The following is a 12,963-nucleotide window of genomic DNA, read 5'->3' as shown; positions in this document are numbered from 1 at the left end:
ATCACCTGGGACCTCTGAAGAAAACAGTGAGGATGGAAGAGTGTCATTATTTTCCTTTTTTTTTTTTTTTTTAAATTTTGTATTGTTTCTTGTATGGTTTGAAAAGAAACATACCTTCAAAGACAAGTGGATTGTTTGATTATGCTTCATAATCGCAACAAATCTGTGGTCTTGTAAAAGTATGAGTTTACACAGAGTGGAGCATTCTGAGGGCAGGGATCACCACTTGGCCCCAAAATCAACTCTCAGTCTATATTTATTCATTGGGGTACTTGCTTCTCAAGACAACCTGTCTCAAGCTCTGCATCAGTAAAATCAGAAGGACTTGAAGTGGTAAGTTTTCTCTGGCTTAGTTTTTGTTTTTTTTTTTTTTTTTTTTGTAATTTACATATGAACATTGTTTTAAACTTTCTTATGGCTTCACTTAAGATACCAGTGGTTGCATGCGAGGGTGAAAACTCATGGACTCCACACACTCCAATATGAATTCAAGCGAAGCCATTTATTACAGAAACAAGCCTCCTTATATATGCAGTTATTTCTTGATTGCGCGTCCACGCTCCAAGCACGCATCGGTTAATTGGATATTGTCCATGTTCACGAGCTGTCCTTGAGATTCCTTTGGCTAGTTCAGAAATAAATCTTTATCTAATAGAAACCCATCCACACAACAACCTCAAGAAAATCCCTCAAATCTCCCACAGTTGCAAATGGAGGTATTACATAATTCAACTTTTAAAGTTCTCCGCACTGCAGGCTGGATATCAGTCAAGAAATCTGTGTTTCTGTACAATTGATTCCTGCAAGGCTGCAAAAATTGGAGGGACCAGAATTAGAGTCAGTCAGCTTTTTCCAGTATAAACATTTGCATATGCCTTTTTGAAATCTGACTTCCATTCACTAATCTAATCACATAACTCCTCTAAACAGCAGCTTGTGAAAATGAATGTTATGAAATTAGTTTATTATCTCATGTGGTTATATTCTTGTTCTTAGTAGTTCCTCACTAAGACTTCATATTTTAAGTGATATATGGATGCTTAGTTCACTGTTAAATTAATAACATTTCATTCTACTTATTACTTTATTTGGACTTTTTTTTTTTTAATATATATTACTAGGAGCCTTATTACTTCCTAGAGTCCCTAGTGTTTCTGTAGAGTCTAGGTGACAATTTTCTTACAGATGAATATGACTTTTTCAGTGCAAGAAGATTTCTGATTTGCTGGCAGCACCAGTAAGAACTTGAGTGACTGAAACAAGAAATCTAGCACAGGCTTTGGATCTCATGCTTAAGATATTAATTAAAGTTATGGGACTGGTAAGATACTGAATACTTGACCAATGTGATCAGGACATTATTCCAGAAGTTATTTGTGAATGGGGAAGCCCATCTTCCACAGCAAGGGCACCTTCTCCACCACATGTACTTGAAGCAGAATCTGAACAGCCCAGCACAAACAGGAGGTGACACTGGAAAAGCAAGAAAGTGAATTCTGGTGAGTTTATCAGGCCAAGGAAATTTAGAGAGGACTGACCTAGAGGTGCCAGAGAATGGTCTGGCTTCACTGAGACCCAGAAAGTCCCTCCAGATGTCTTAAAACAGAGATCTTTTAGTTTCAACATGCAATTGTATTTGGTTTTCTATTTCCAGAGTTGTTGGTACTACTGAAACTATTTTTGTTTTACATAAATGAAACAATTTTGGCAATGAAGCTCAAGAATCTTGACTCCTTCTTCCTATGAATAGGAAAGCCCCTCTACTGAGAAGGGAAATGCTAAATATCATTGCTGCAGGTAACTTCTTTGCATTCATGAGATGATCCAACCACAGTCAAGTAGGATGATGTATCACACACCCTCTTTTTTGGATACTTGTCATTATTTGCATGCCACCAAAACCAAGAGAAATGTATAGGGCAGAAACACAGAGAGACACCAGTTCAGTTTTCCATCCTTTGCAGCAATAAAACTAATTGTTGACTGCTAGTTGAATTTCAATAATGTGCTCCAAATCCCACCAGAACCTCTCCAAACTTTAAAAATTTTGGCCTTTCATTTGCTTGCTAAGACACTGAAAATAAGTTTTGCCATTTTCATATTCACCACTGCAGGAAACACCATACAGGTCATGAAGAGCTCTTTAGAAACAACATATAGTTAACATGAGAAGTCCAAATTCTAGATTCCTAAGAGTTTATAACACTCAGAGTCAATCTGTTGGTATGTATGTGATCCAAGAGCCATGGCAACACCATACATGCATTTGAGCTGCAATCTATATCATATTTGAAGGAATAACAAAATTAAAAAGCTGGATGTCATTTTTTGAAAAACAATACATAAGGTCTGTTAAATGTTCTACCCTTTCAGGTGCTGTGATTCCAGTTTGCTTTCTTAAAGAGGGGGAAAACAATTATTCTAGCATAAGCATGCTCTCAGTAACTGTTAAAATAATTTCAAGAGTAGTCATAGATATTGTGAGATTTTTTACAGCAGTTCTTCCTGGTCTTCCTTCTTGACACCACCATGCAATGCATACTGTTATGAACTAAACAGCCTGGGCACAATTCTAGTGAATCCTGCTAGAGATAAGAGCCACAACAGCTCTCTCAATGTTTTTCTCTTCTAGTTGCTTCTCATCAGGAACAGACTGGAAGGGTGTAGAACAAGGAACAGGAAGAAGCAGAATTTTATACATGACAGTGTAAAATAACTGAGAAGAAAAAAAAGAGGAAAGATCTCAACAGCCAAGATATCTCATGGATTTGGCTGAAGTGTGCTGTGGCTGCCCTCCCCATTTCAGTCCATTCTGAGTTCATGCACCAATAACAGACAACAACTGAGTTTTCTCTTAATGGAATTGGTGACTAACAAGTTTAGAAAAATGGATACAAGCTCATGCTCTCTGAATAGAGGTAAAATACAACGTAGGTGAGGTGTACGCAGAATTAACTGAACTTTCCCCAGAAAAGTCCAGTTGTTGCTGAACTAAGTAACTGACCAAAATTAACTAAAACCAAAATTAAGCCTCCTTCTATTCTGTGCATGCATGTGCAGGTTGTATCGAAGGTGGAAGACTGCACCAGTTCAATACCACCTGGAGGACCAAAGGCATGCTTCCAAGGCCAGTGCAGCCAGAGCGGGGTCCACTGTTGCACTGTGTGAGTTCCACAAAGCCAGAGGCGCTGGTGGCAAGAGCTACAGCAATGCTCCCACTCACCACTCTTCCTATAGCTAACTCCTTCAATCACACTTTAATCAAAAAGTCTTTACTTTTTCCACAGACCTATGGTCTTCATTTGCTTAATCAGCTGCAGGGTCAGGATGACATGCTGTGTTCAAAATCACTGTTTTTTCTTTTCTGGAATAAATTTTTCTTTCATTTTTTGGTTCACTGAAGATTTCTAAGACTTTTTTGTTACCACGTGGCTTGAGTTGAAAGTTAGATGTGTAGGAAATATTGCATTTCCTGTAAACTGGAGATCTCTCTCTTTTTTTTTTTTTTTTGCTATTTTTGCCATTACTATCTATTTTGTTTTGCTGCCTCTGGACTTTTGCACTTGCTGCTGTAGTATCAGTGGCTGTTTCCTCTAGTGCTACCCACTATGTCCCTTGCTTAGCACTGATCCTTCATCTGGGGATCATGATCTGACAGGATTTTCCAGACTAGCTGAGGAATTGCCATGGGTTTTAAAAACAATGCCATCTGTGCCTTAACAAGAGGGATATTTTCTTACCCACAGAACTAAATGGTGGGGAGGCTGGGGAATGAAGAGTTTCTCATCCCACTGAAATGGCATTGAATTAGAACTGAAACCTGGCCCAGGTATGGGGTCTCTGCTACATATGGAACTAGACAGGGGTGTTCAGATCAGGGTAGAAATGACATTGTTGTCTGCAGCCTTGGCTTCCCAGCTTGAATTGAGACTTCTATTTGAATTTCTGCTATGCCACATGTTACCTAGGATCAAGTCACATCATCTGTGTCCCTTGCCTGTACAATTAATACAATTCTTTGCTAATTCCTATACTAGGAGAGAGTTGAGGGCATAGGCCTTGAGGTTTGTGGGTGTATGAGCCACAGAGTTAAGAAAAATGTTCCCACCCAAGATAAAACTTCCTTCTACACCACATTTACCACATATTTCTGTGTCAACAGCACACTGTATATTTTAGAGCTGTTTGCTTGTGCCTTTCCTTAACAGATGTCCTTTCTCACATGCAAATATGGCAGACTTTGCTTAACAATTGTAAAACAAATGTACATTATACATAGCATTGTCAGTTCAAGGTTAAGACAAATTTCTTGTTAAAACTCTGTTTACTTATGATCTGCGAGCTTATATGCCTCAGGCTTCCTCTTGCTTTCCAACCCTCAATGGCAGTACCAGTCAGGCTACTGGTTTTAATGGCTGAACACGTAAACTTCCATAAGGAGTCCTGCACTTATTGTCTCCTGCAGAAAACACATCCCTCTCAAGACTGGGACAGTAGCACTGAGTTCTGAAATGCTGGATTAAGAAACAACGTTCCTGGGCTGCTGTCACTGTAGTGTCTCTCTGCTAGCTTTAAGTTGTTCAGAGTAATGCTTTTCATAGAAATTAGCTACTTATTTGTTTTCAGTAATGTTACTTCTCTGCTATCATGCTGTACTGTGTTCATTTCCTAGCACTGAAAGATACAAAGAAAACAAGGCTGATAATCTTGCATCGCTCTCGTTAGCTTTGTGATCTTCAGTGAGCTGTTACCAGAAGTCCAGCTGTTACCAGTAGCTGAAGAACTACCAAGTAAAAGAGTGAGGTGAATCTTCAACAAACTCTTCAAGATATTTCCCTGCCTTAGAGAGAAACAGAAGTGGAAAGAGAGCATAGAACTCAGTAGACCACTGGTTTTCTCAAAAGAGTGAGAAAAACTGATTGGGAAGACAACGAGATTTCAACAGTTGGAGGTATCTCTGTTGGAGATACCTGTTCCCCACACAAGCAAGGCACTTCTCATCCTGTACACTAACAACATGAAAAAGAAATGCAACATAACATGGGCCACAAATGACCTCAGTAATCAGTATGTGAGCGGACTATCCACATCTACCATTCCAAGTGGTTTCAGCACCACAGCATGTTATTAGGGTCCCCTGAGTTCACAGATCACACAAAGAGCTTTTTCACTGTCCCTAGACACTGCCCAGGCTTAGACAGGTCACTCCCTGCTTCATTCACAAGAAAGCTGCTTGCAAGAACTTCTTTTCATACCTAGCATAGCTTTCACCTAGAAAATAGGGAGGGCTCTTAGGTGGGAACTGCTGGGTGGTCACTGCTTGTCTGAAAAGTCAGAAGAGAACACACATGTGCACAAGTTGGAAGTTCCTTTTGAAGTGCCTCCCAGAACTGCCTTCCAGATCTGGTGTGGTACAAAAGCCACACCTGTTTCTTCAGTGCCTCTCAGAACAAAACCTTCCTGTATATAATTTGCTTATTTTAATAATGTCCACCCTATGAGGCCATATTGCAGAAACCTGATTGGAGTTACTCATGCATGTTCAGTTTGCTCAAGGACTGGTATAACAAATTCCCTCTCTATATAAGTTCTCTGGGATAAGCTGCTTACAGGCTGTCTCCTTATTGGAAGCCTCATAATTCTGCAAGAATGGTGAGTCCTTACATCTTATACTGCAAAAGACCATGTTATGTTGAAAAAATTTTAAAAGGAGTTTCTCTTGAATTTATCTGAGCACTCAGGTCTAAGCAACACAGAGAAAATTAAAACTATGTTTTGAGAACAGAAGTCAGATTGATAGGCATAGGCAGGTAAGAACCCTGGGTAAATTGTATCAGCATTTATCTGGCAGGAGATGTCTAACAGCAGTCCAGCTAAGGCTTTTTATTATAAACTGTTTTCATTTACATGTAACATTTGGAGGTGATCTCTCTTCTGGCAGAAAGCAGCTCTGTTATGCCTTAACCTAGAATTGCCCTTCAATTTTGTGAGAAGTCTGGATGGTGTCTGAACATCTAGTTACATTATCTTAATTTTTACTCATCTGAAGCTCTGTTGCAGTTCTGCGGGTTTTGCTTCTCCTCTGGAAAATTAAATGGTAGTTTCTGCACTTCCTGCCCACAGATATGACAACCAGTGATAGGACAAGGGGTAATGGGTACAAACTGGAACACAAAAGGTTCCACTTAAATTTGAGAAGAAACTTCTTCTCAGTGAGAGTGACAGACACTGGAACAGGCTGCCCAGGGGGGTTGTGGAGTCTCCTACTCTGGATACATTCAAAACCTGCCTGGACACCTTCCTGTGTAACTTCATCTGGGTGTTCCTGCTCCAGCAGCAGGATTGGACTAGATGATCTTTCAAGGTCCCTTTCAATCCCTTACATTCTGTGATTCTGTGTGATTCTGTGATGACTTCTTTTTAGAAATCACCAGTTCTACTCTGTCAAAGAAACCCCACATAAAAATACAATATATGTGTATTGTGTATATGTCATTGCTCAGTCATGTTCTACCTTTCCTCTCTTATCAAGATTTTAAATTCATCACAGCTAATTCCAGCTTAGGGTTCTTGCATTTATTCCTTCATATTCAGAGCAAAAACCCTTTGAACATTTCAAACTAATATTGAAGTATAAGAAACTAGCTGACGAATTTAAACTGAACTTTCAGAAAAAGCTGCTGACAAAGTTCATAGAATATAGAACTGTCTAGGCTGGAAGGGACACCTGCAGGCTATTTGTACTGACCTTCTGCTCAAAGTGAGGCCAAGTCTTGAGGGTTCACCTTTAGCCAAAGTTATTAAGCTTGTTCTTAATCTTTCAATTTTGGGATGAAACATCCAGGGGGTTCTTAAGAGTCCAGTGAAGAAGTTTTTACAACCCTCCCACATGATGCTCTGGCTCTGCTTCTTCTAAATAGCTCAGTATTTCTGATTGCCTGTTGAAGTGTCTAAAATACAAAAGATCTTGATTCGAAGTGGCTTCTACTTAAATAACTATTAAGACGTCTTGATGATCAGTACTACTATTAGAAATAGTTGAGATTTCATATTAACTCTGCTTTCTCAGAAGACCATCCTGGCCTGCCTTCTTGTTCTTGCAATCAGTGTGACACCATCCAATGCAGATTGCTTTTCTGAGCCATTGAATCCAGGGATGTCTCATGGTGAGCAAACAGGTAAGAAGTCAACTGTCCTCAGCCTGACAGGCATGACCACAGGCACTGCTTGATTTGATTTAACACAATTCATAAGTGGAAAAAGTGGAGAGAAACCACTAGAAATAGGGGGAATGGAGGTATGGAGAGCAGGAAATTTATAATCTGTTATTACGAAATAAGAGTTTATCTGAAGAACATCACCCAGGACAAATTACAAACTAATTTTGACCAGGCAAGTAGCATAGACTTTGTTTATCCATCTGCATAAAGTAATGATTTCTGTTTTGATTATGACATCATATCTAGAAAGACAGAGAAAGGAGAAGTACCTTCCCCTATGTGGTCAATATTAAGTTGGGAACACAATGGCAAGTGTTCAGCTCACTGATTTACTCAGTTGTTTTCCTATCCCAAGGAAAATTCTTAAGAACAGAATGGCTGTTCCTCTTGAGCATAGGGGTGCTCTTCCTGAACAGATCTAGTCTATCAGTCTGCAGACAAGAGGAGCAGAAGGAAAATTAGCACTCAAAAGAAACATGCAGCTATTTGGCTTATCTTAATTCTGACTAGGTCTGTGCATAGTTGCCTTTCTGATGGGTGCTCTGATTTCTGTACTTAAAGATGAGCTACTCCAGGAAACCCGATGCTGGCAATAACCACAGGCAACAAAGGGATGCACGATACCCTTTGCCATGCATTAGAATAGCAGCAGTCCTGCTCTGTTGGGGACCCTCTGTGTGTGCCAGATAGGGATGCTAACAGCAAAAGTGAACAAAGATCACACTTGTTTTGTATAATCAGTAGCGTTGTACACCATTTTTTCAGGCTGTCTTGACTCAAATGGAGAGCTGCATGAATTTGGTACACACTGGACAAACACAGACTGCTACTATTGCTCCTGTACCTGGAGTGGAATCAACTGCTGTAGCACGTGAGTTCAGAACAGCAGTGGGGGGTTTCCTCTGCTGCTGTGGTGCAGTACAAAGCACTTCCCTTCACACAGGGGTCCCTGAGAAATGACTCTGGTCTTTTTCTTACTCACTTCATATCACGAAGTTATGCATTAACCCAACAGCATCATCACTGAACATGCAAGAAGTTCTTCTGACAAATATTCTTGATTCAAAACAAGGACTTCATTCTTCTTAGGGCTAAAATTTCAGGCAAGACACTGACTGAAGAGAGAACATGTAGATTAAGAATTTTCTACTGCTTGCAATCCAGATATTCCCAAAACCACACATAGTCCCTTCTTCACTCTGAGAAGCTGTTCAAGGTACACTGACATGTCTGTAATTTTTATCAGAGTGGCACAACCACTCATGCAATTTTTATTCCATATTGTGTCTGAAAAGAAAAATATCAATTATATTTGAATAGTAAATAAACAGAAGAAACATCCCTTGGGTATAAATCACACCAGTAAACAACAACTCTTCCCTATTCCTGCTTAAGCAGCAGGCTAAGAAACTGGGAGCTTTGTGTGAACATCCTTTTCTGCTCCTACACACTTCCTCAGTACAGTCTCTTCATAACAAGATCGTAGATATCATCTCAAATGGAGGGTGTTTACTTCATGGTCTCATTATGTCTTTGTCTTTTTCCAATGACAGCTTTGAAACACCAGTTGGCTATGATGAAGAGAAGTGTGTAAGCATTTTCAACAAGGAGACCTGTACTTATAAAGTAGTTGAGAAAGAAGATCATTCAAAAGAATGCCCAGTCTATGCAGCAGTGGGCTAATAGAGAAGAATTGTGGATTTAGGGAATATTTCCTTTTTCTGTTTTGTTTTAATGGTTTTCCCTCACAGAATCAAAAACACTGAAAAATGTGGCCATTGAGTAAAATCAACTCATGAAATCTAACACATAATAAAACTGAACATCTACCCACAAGACTTCCTCAGCTTCTCTGCCTTCTGCTTCCCCATGAAGAAAGAACTGACTTGTTCCTTCCTTGAGAGGACAAATTAAAGCCAACATCTTTAATCATCCTCATGAACTGCTAATTTGAATTCTTTTCCAGTCACACTTCAGTGCCAGGGAGTATATTCTATTACTCATGTACAGCTGTATCTTAAAGCTAAAATAAAATCAGATAAAGCATCAGAAATTCATGTGATTTATTTTCTTCGAGGATGGAAACCTAAAGAACTAACATTCCAAAAAGCCATGGGAAAGAAATAAAAGCAGCTTAAAAATCTTTATGAACACTCACTTTTCTAGGACAATATCTTGTATTCTGATCTTTTATCCTGTATGGTTTCTTGAGCCTGCCCAACCTATGGACTGCAAGAGCCACCAGCTACCCAGTCTAATCCAGTGCTGTACTTCTGTACTTCCACTGCAGGCACAGCACAGCACACTCTGTCCTCAGTCTGGTGTTGGGTTAAAATAAATAAATAAATAAATAAAAATCCACAAACAATAACTGGGAGGAATACATGTGCTGGGATAAGCTCTGTCAGTGTGCTACTTGGTAATCTTTATGGGTACATTTGTTCAGTTGCCTCTTTCCACAGCTAACTGTGAGCAATCTGTGTCTCCATGCTCTGTTTCCCTATAACAGAAAGAGCAATTCAAAGCTTCCATAGTTCCTCATTTCAAATGATGGAATGAGTGCACACCTTGTCAGAAATGCCCAGTCTTGCTCTCTGTTGCAGCAAGTCAAACCTCAGCTTCTGTCAGCCTTGACCGCATGTGCAGCATTAAGCAACATGGGCTTTAGGAATCACACCCCAGTATTTTATTCCACCTCTGCCTTCCACCAGTGTTACTGGCACTCCTACATGTCCCAGACCTATTTAACCACATTTTAAATCCACTGAAGCACCTTTGCCACCATCAGCCAAGCCTTGATATGGTAATCTACCCTGTCTGCTCTGCAGAACTAGGAAAAATTCATTTCATGTCTAGTCCAAAAGTCCTCCAGGGAGCAGTCTGCTCTTCTCTTGTCTGCTCCAAGTTTCATCATGGAAATGGCTAATGTTACCTATTGCATCTAGTTGTGGAACACCAGAAGCACAGGAGGAACTTGGCTCTCTTCTGTAGCAAGGAATCTAGGTGTGGGAGGATAACAAAACCTTCACAATCAGGAAAGCAGAGAGCGTCAAAGATCTGTTTTGCTCTTCGCACTCTTGCCCAGTGACGTTTTGTCTTTGCATTTCACTACTTCAACACACAGAGCTACAGTGCTATTATATACAAAGAATACATCCATAATCCACAAAGCCTTAGATCACTATTAGCTCCACATAGTGGAAAGGAAACATTCACATAAGAGTTTCCTCGATTATCATGATTATATATGTTGAAGGTTTAAGAGACTCTGCAGAGCCTTGGGTAGCAGCTCAGCCCAGGCAGAGCAGAAGAGGCTGTGTGCTCTCTTCTCCTCAGTTTCCCTCTCCCCAGCTGGCAGCACACAGCTCTCTCACTAGTCCTGCTAGAAACAGTGGCAGTTTCAGATAGCTGGCCCTGGTCCCTATACTTCCAGTTATTCTTTTCATGGCAAGTCTTTTGAGCACTGGAAAGGTGTTCTTGCCCTAAAAATGAAATCTAGTGCTTAGCCTATCAGCTATCAAGTCTCTTAAACCAAATAGCAGAACACACATCATAAACCTGATGGAAATTTTCCTATCGGTGTTTATCACCTGAAACGTAATTTCTTAGTAGCTATTTATATTTTGTTTCTGTTCAGATCTTTGCCCCAATCTTAAAAATAAATTCCAACTTAAACAATCATAAACAAGGAAAGTCCATATCTCATTTATGTTATGCATACCAAAGAACCTAGAGGTTTGTAGCTCACATGCTGTTTCATGCCAATTTAAACTCGTATAAACTCAGTTCATGATGATTTCACTTGTTCACGTTGCACTTAGTTAACTCCTTTTTCGGTATGCAGCAAAGTTTGCCTTGGCACTTTTTGAAAGCTTGAACATTTCTGTTTGAACCTATTGTTTGTTGTGTGCATGTTTCCCTGGGCCAAGCTGGGGTTTATTTTAGGCCAAACTGATTTGCTTTATAATAGGTATTTACATGAAATTCCAGAACACAAAAGTTGCATGACCAGTCTGAAATACCCAGCAAGACCAGGTTACTTTAACACTTCTCCCCACCCCGAAAATTCTGTTTTCACATTTCATTTCTTTCAGCGCATAATCTCAACCACTGACCCATGCTTTTTACACTTCTCCAGGGCTTCAGTACTTTAGCACAGTCCATACCTCAAGTAGAGGTCCATTATGGAGCAGTGGTAAACTGCAGTCCTCTACCATCACAACACAATGTCCTTCAAAATAGCCCAGTACTTTTTCTACTGTAATTCCAGAGGTTTCTCCCATTGCTGCCCTGCCCCATAAAGATGGGGTAAATCTACAGAGACAGAAACAAGCAGTTTTGTTTAACAACTAACTCTGGGGTGTTTCAAAGAGATGGGCCATATTTAAGATCACAATTGAAAATGGGTCCATAATTTTGAAACACCTCATATAATGGCTCAGAGGGTGTGAAATAACACATTTCCTAAGCTGTATAACAAAGACACTCCAGTCCATTGTATGAAGCTCAGGGTAGCTGGACTATGTTGAAATACCAGCTTGGGACCACATAGCTTCCCTAGAGTGCCATATCGAGCCACACTGCAGCCTCATTAGAGCACAATAGCTCCTTGACGCACTTGGCCTCTCCTTTTCAGTTCCTAGTCTGAGACTTCCTTGATTTCTCCTAGCAGGGCTGTCCCTTAGTCTCTCCAGATTCTGCACAGGGAGGAAACTTCCTGGGGATTACAAGAGCTTGTTTTCTTGTAGTGGTCTCCTGCTCCTGGACAAAGGGATGTGTCCTGTGTACCAAAGGTGATGGTCAAGGAGAGGTGAGCTGGTGAAGTCTGGTTTGGTGCAGAATTCGTTCAAAATTCTTTAGACTCCTGAAGTCAGAGACTGGATTATTATGCAACAGTCTCTTTTTTTCCAGCTCAGTTGTTTGTTTCTATTTGTAATATTTGAATGTGTAAAGGCATACTGTTAAGCAGGTACATTCCAAGCAGAGAGCATTGTTCTCTAATATAATATTAACAGCAAATTATGCAAATAGATTAAATAAGAGATCAACTCTGTAACATTGTTATGAATCCTGGCAGCGACATTTGTAAGCATAACACCCTGAAGTCCAATATCTGGTTTGGCTACATGGCTCATCTCAGGCCTGTGTTTTTAGGATATAAATTCTGTTGAACAGCCAATATTCCTCATTAATGTCTTCCTTCACCAATATTCCTCATTAATATCTCCCTTCACTTTCTTCCAAGTCTCCCTTCTGAATAGGAGACTCCCACATTTCTTTTCAGTGAGGAGTTTGAAAGTTAGAACAACCAAAATTGTAACAGAAATGGAGAGCAGCATGCCAGTATTCTTTTCCTGGTGCTCACTGCCAGCCAAGAATGTCAGAGAGGACGTAAGTTTTTCAGCAAGCCTAGTGGGAAGTATAAGGAGCTTGACTGAGTAGATTGCTCTAAATACAGCCCAGTTACATTAGTAAAGCTTATTTATCAACAGATAAGACAGCTCTGGAACTTCCTTTGTCTATTGTTGCTGAGGTTTTATTTGAATTGTTTTTTCCTCCTCCTCTAAATCCACTGCAGTCACTAGATGGCATCCTAGTTCTGCCAGTGTTGTACTGGCAGGAGAGGATGGAAAAGTCAGAGCTACAGAGAACACAAAAATCTAGATCCTGATTCAGCTAGCAGACCTGAGCTCAATTTCTCTTTGCTCAAGTGAGACTTAATAACGTAACCAGCATTTTAGAA

At 40.0% G+C, this 12,963-nt stretch overlaps 1 pseudogene across 1 annotated transcript; it reads left to right on the top strand.

The window, feature by feature from the left end:
• The first annotated feature begins 5,534 nt into the window (after positions 1-5,534).
• Positions 5,535-8,903, top strand: LOC308042643 (beta-microseminoprotein-like; annotated as a pseudogene). Its single transcript has 4 exons — positions 5,535-5,652; positions 7,070-7,178; positions 7,986-8,091; positions 8,774-8,903. The product of its transcript is annotated as a beta-microseminoprotein-like (transcript).
• The last annotated feature ends 4,060 nt before the right edge of the window (positions 8,904-12,963 follow it).

The sequence above is a fragment of the Nesoenas mayeri genome, assembly GCF_963082525.1.
Source record: "Nesoenas mayeri genome assembly, chromosome: 7".
Taxonomy (NCBI): Eukaryota; Metazoa; Chordata; class Aves; order Columbiformes; family Columbidae; genus Nesoenas; species Nesoenas mayeri.
The sequence above is the reverse complement of the archived record's forward strand: the minus strand, read 5'-3'. Positions and strand labels throughout refer to the sequence as shown.